This window comes from Crocodylus porosus, unplaced genomic scaffold, assembly GCF_001723895.1.
Source record: "Crocodylus porosus isolate Cpor-Errol unplaced genomic scaffold, CroPor_comp1, whole genome shotgun sequence".
NCBI classification, from domain to species: Eukaryota; Metazoa; Chordata; order Crocodylia; family Crocodylidae; genus Crocodylus; species Crocodylus porosus.
This window is the reverse complement of record NW_017728906.1, coordinates 67914670-67920626: the sequence shown is the minus strand read 5'-3', so window position 1 is coordinate 67920626 and position 5957 is coordinate 67914670.

Sequence of the window (5957 nt, the reverse complement as noted above, 5' to 3'; positions counted from 1 at the left end):
GCTGCTGCCCAGCCAGGAGGTGAATGGGGCTTGGGGCATGGGGGCCACAATGCACAGCTGCATGGCCCCAGTGGGGAGCAGGACAGGGCTGCAGGTGGTTCATTTTGGGGAAGAGGAGGGCCAGCTTCCTGCCACCACATGCACTCCTGAGTGGCAGGGGGAACCCCAGAACTGTGTGTGGGGTAGGCATGGGCTGTACATTCAGGCTCCCACCCTGCTTTCCTCCCCCATGGCCTCCACAGCCCAGTGGGCCTGATCTGGTATGGCAGGGAACAGCAGAGCCATGCAGGGATCTCCTTGCCACTGCGAGCTCTGCTCTGCCCTGGCAATAAACCCCCTGAACATGCCGCTGCTTTTAAGGGGTGCAGCCCCATGCTGCTGCTCTCACTGGAGCCCTGTGCACAGGAGGCATATTGCCAGGGCAGCACAGAGTTTGCAGAGGTGAGCAGCTTCTCTGTGCAACTCTGCTGTTCCCTGCCACATCAGGTCATGCCCACAGGGCTGCAGAGGCCCCAGGGGAGGGAAACAGGCTGGAAGCCTGAGCCTACAACATGCACCTGCCCTGTGTACAGATTTGGGGGATGCAGGTCCACTCTGCCCCCCAGGAGTGCGTGCTTGAGGTGGGGAACTTCCTCCCCCAAGCTCAAGCCCGCAGCAGAGAGGAGCTGGGGCAGGGGGCTGTAGACCCAGGGCCATAGCTGTGGAGAAGCAGGGGCCAGGGGTAGGGGGCAAGGGGTACCAGTAAGGCTGTGGGAGTAGGGGGAGTGAGAGGCACTAGCAGGGCTAGGGAGAGGGGCTATGGGGAGCCTTTAATTTTGATCACGGATTTTGGGGGTTTTAGTAGAAAATTTGCAATTTTTTTTATCTGAGGTCCAAGTTCAGTTCACAAAGCTAAGCGATGGCTATTCACACAGGCGTGCTTGAGCTAACTATGAGGATGCCAATCAGTGCTTAGGGTGGTGGCACGTAGGTCAGGGTCACACCACATGGTGGGGATGTTGGGGTGGGGCCAGTAGCACTCCCTAGGCAGTAGAGTTTGAGAAGGTGGAAATTTTGTCCACAGAACAGGAGTGAAGGAGCTGGGAGTTCTGCATCCTGGGATGCTGAAGTATTTCATATTGCTCATTTTATCTCCGTGGAGCAGGCTGACATTACCACAACACAAGCTGGATAGCATGACCCCCACAAGAATACTGCTTGCCTGAAGTAGCATAACCTTAAGACACTCAGAGAGGACTTAGCATAAGTTTTCCCTCTTTAACATGTGAACAGTCACATTTTAAGTACCTTTAGCATGTCATAAAGGTAACATGTTTCCCTCCCACATTTGTACCAGAACAGGACTCACAGGAATCTCTTGCCCAATATTGGCCCCTGACTCTGATTGCTACTTTGAAGCACCCAATGACAGTTGTATTGCATTTTTATCTGAGCTTGCCAGGGATGCAAATGAGTCTCCAAATATTTAGTATGAGAGCTGAATCATTTAGATTATACAACAAGTAGGTCCAGTTTCATAGAGTTTTAAGTGCTGGGCAATCACTGACACTACATGGAAACAGGAGTAAAATGGAACTAGAAAAATACTGAGAGTAGAAGACTGGATCAGTTAAATGCCACTCCCAGACTGAAACTCTCCAAAAGCATGGGAAACTACTGGGAGAGATTTAAACAGTGATTCACTCTATCAGCAAGCAATGAGAATCAGCAAAAAAAGAAGATAGCCAGTTTGGAAGTACTTGATGCACTGAACAGCTCTCAGGTAAATCAGGCAGAGATTGTTAACTATGAAAAATGTGTTAAGGAAATCTAAGGAGTATTATAATCTACAAGAAATTATGTATTAGAGAGCTTTTTTAAAAAACAGGGACCACAGAAAGAAATTAAAACAATGCAAGTGCTTGTGACTGTTTTAACTGACTAGTCCAGTTTGTAGGACAGTGCCCCTAATAATAAATTATCATGTTTGGGATTTAGAAAAAAAGAGGAGTGATTACTGAAAGACCCATAATTAGCCTTTGGCAAAGCACTTAAAAGCCAGAATCTAAGAAAGTCACCCATCCAGGATAAAGCTTATGGAAAGTGGGCAGTGCTCTAACACTGTAGACTTTATTGGGGGTGCTGAATAAGAGAATCCTCCAAAAAGAGACCTGAAGCACAAAGGTAGGTGCTCCAAATTACAGTCCAACAGAATGGTTTCTGGTGGCACCTGCATCATGTGCTGCTCCAAGACAGTGTGGGTGTTACTGCAACATATGAGAAAAGATGCAAGAAACATATCTGGAGTGGGCAAGCCCCAGCAGAGCATGCAGAGTAAAAGACAAGGATAACGCTACTTGGTCAAATGATTTTTTTTCATTGGAACACCGTTTGGCCACTCGCAATGCAATGAATCTGAGAGCAGGACAGTCAATTCGAGGGCAAATGAGACATTTATTCATTTTAAATTGGATGGTGGTATATAAGCCCATGTGTTTACAGAAACAGAGTTATTATCAGTAAAATAAAAGCCCTGGTATGGTAAGAGCAGTTAAATCCCAGAGTTTATAATGGTGAGCTTATTCCCAGTAAAGAAATCCATGAAATTAATGTATCGGTAAATGACAAATTGGAAAAGATATTATTTGTAATACCAGCAGAGAAACCTCTAGCTATATTAAACTGTATGCCGTGCCTTTGGTTTCATCAACAAGATGAACATGAGCCTGCAATGCGATGCTGTGGCTAGTAAAGTGACCAAAATGCTGGCTTGCATCCATAGATGCTGCTCAAGCAGCTCCTGGGACATCATTCTCCCGTTGTACTCGGCCTTGGTGAGGCCGCAGCTGGAGTATGGCATCCAGTTTTGGGCTCCACAATTCAGAAAGAACGTGGAGAGTCCAGAGAACAGCCACGCGCATGATCAGAGGTCAGGAAAAAAGACGATATGATGACAGGCTGAGAGCCATGGGGCTCTTTAGCCTGCAACAGCGATGGCTCGGGGTGATCTGATGGCCACCTAAAAGTTTATCCCACAAGGGGTGACCACCAGTACCTGGGGAAACGTTTGTTCACCAGAGCGCCCCAAGGGATGACGAGGTCGAACGGTCACAAACTCCTGCAAGACCGTTTCAGGCTGGACATAAGGAAGAATTTCTTTACTGTCCAAGCCCCCAAGGTCTGGAAGAGCCTGCCTTCAGAGGTGGTTCAAGCACCTACATTGAACACCTTCAAGAGTAAACTGGATGCTTATCTTGCTGAGATCCTATGACCCCAGCTGACTTCCTGCCCTTCGGGTGGGGGGCTGGACTCGATGATTCTCTGAGGTCTCTTCCAGCCCTAATGTCTATGAAATCTATGAAGATGTTTCAGAATGGTGGAACACACAAATGGGAACTTGTTTTAAAAAGGCTTCCACAGGTAGACAGTTCTCAACCAAGTAGAGAGCTCAATTAGCTCAGTGGCCCACAGTTCATTCTGGTAAGAAACTTTCCCTCACCACAAGAAATAAGTTAAACAAAGAATTGCATTGGCTTTATCTAACAAATTTAGGTGCCAGTTGTCCTGGTTTGGTGGAAACCATAACAAATAATAAAGCACCTATGGAAAAAGTTATGGAATCAGATGTTCTTCCATATTTTGTACTGTTACATTATTGAATGGCACCAATGAAGTATTGGTTTGTACACCAGAGTTCAGTAGGAAACTAACCCTTTTAAAATTGGGGTCAGTCCCTTGGGACTTGCAGTAATATAAAGAGGAAGGTAAAAGAAAAATCAGTATAATGGGGAGTCCTAGGAACCTCCACCGTTTAGTGAAGATAATGTTATATGTCTCTTGGAAGACAGAAAAATATGACGTACAAAAATGGTGTCACGGAAGTTTTCCTTACAGTCCTATGAGGTTGGGACAGAGAAACACATACTACAGAGTGAGATGACAAAGACTGAGGACATTTAACGTTCAACACATGGCCTTGCCAACTCCTGGCAGCAGTCCTGCTGTTGTTCTAAGGAGTCTCCATATGTACAAGCAGCAGCACAGGTATCCAGGTTGTATCCACATTGGTATAGAGGCAAAAGGAGTCAGAACTCATGGTAGAAGTGATATCTTTATTAGACCAACTAGATTTTTGCAAAAAAATGCCTTTAATTGCAAGCTTTTAGGCACAAGCACCCTTCTTCAGCATAGGAGAGAAGATTGTAAAAGTTCTTCCAGGTAAAAATACAAGTTGATATTTCATATTTAATTTCAAACTTTAATTTCTACCTGGGAAAACTTTTACAATCTTCTCTCCTACGACTGAAGAAGGGTGCTTGTGCCCAAAAGCTTGCAATTAAAGACATTTTTTTTGCAAAAATCTAGTTGGTCTAATAAAAGATATCACCTCTATCATGAGTTCTGATTCCAGCAGCAGTACAGGGCATTTCAAAAACCAGTCAAGTTTTCTTAGTAAATTAAATGATTAGGCTGACTAGGTGTAGTTCTCTTTGGGTGTTGCATCAATATTTTCTAAGTTTTATTGTTCAGTTTTGGCTTGGAGGGCAAGATATATGCTGTGGATTGTACCTATGAGAGATGAGCTAGGCAACATGGGGTGAAGACCTTGGTGGTGTAATGCACAGCCTGTTGCATCCATATTGAGACAAAGCAGGTGTTTTACAATAACCTACAGAGGCTGAATTACTGCTAAACAACACATACCCAAAATAGCCATGATCCACACTAGAATAAATGAGAGACCACGTGATTGGTCAAAGGCATTATGCAATTATATTCTTGCTCTTTTGAAGTCTGGATCCTCTCTCTTTCCTGAAGTGATAAAGAAGCATATATGCACACAAGCACACACCCGCACACTAACCATCAAAATACTAATAGTCTGGAATAAATTATAGAGAAGATAGTGCCGAGACAATAGTAAATTACCTGAATGCTAAAATATCAAATGGTGAAGTTTCAAGAAAGTTGTGGGCTTAGGTTCTAATAGGACTCTGCTAGACTCTATGGCTAAAGCAAGACAGTTTCTTTAACATTTAGAGGAACAAGGGAAGCAGCTGGGGGTGGGGGTTGGTTGGTAACTGAAGCCTTGAAGGATATGTCTACACCACTTCTGTGGAGGTCCCGGGCATACTACTTTCTGGCATGGTGTACACATATGCTGCACCTCTTCTCACACCAAGACTTGAAAATAAGGGTGTGAATCCTGCTGCTGCTACTGAGATCCCTGGGTGAGTTTACATGAGATGCCTCACTGCAAAGTAGTGTAGTTTACTGCACAGTAAGCATGCATGTCTACATGTGCACATGCTTACTGCGCAGTAAACTTAATTACTTACAAGTAAATTTGCTATCAGCCAATGCAAGTAGCAAATTTACTCGTGGGGACTTATGGCACAGTAACGTTCAGGATCATATTTGTTCTGGGCCAGCCTGAGCTCAGCCCCAAGGCTGGGAGCCACCTCTATGGCAGCGCCAGCCCCAGACCCTCTAAAAGTCTGCAGGCATTTTGAGTCCTTGGGCACAAATGCAGGGAGCCTGGGGGGAACTCTTGGTTGGCTGCATCAGCTCTGCAGGAGGACCCAGGATCAGACCCTCCTTTTGGGCTGGCTGCTGATGATCATGGAGGACTGGTAAGTGGATGCACAGATGTAGAGGTAGAGGTTGGTAGATGTTGTTTCCCTGCAGGACAGGTGGTGAGTGGAGGATGTCACCCACGAAGATATGTGGGACCAGTGCAAGAAGGCACAGGACTGGGTGAAGTTGTTCAGGACATAGCTCCTGGCCCTGGAGCTGAGCACACAGAGGCCCTGAGGAAGCAGGGTGCAGTCAAGGCCAGGATAGTGCAGGCAGTGGAGGATGACTGTTGGGTGCTGAACACCATCCTGGCCCTGGCGGTAGCCTTTGTGCTACCCAGTGCCCTGCCCCTAATTCAGGTAGGCCTGACACTCAGGTAGGCTCTGGAGCGGTGAGAGACG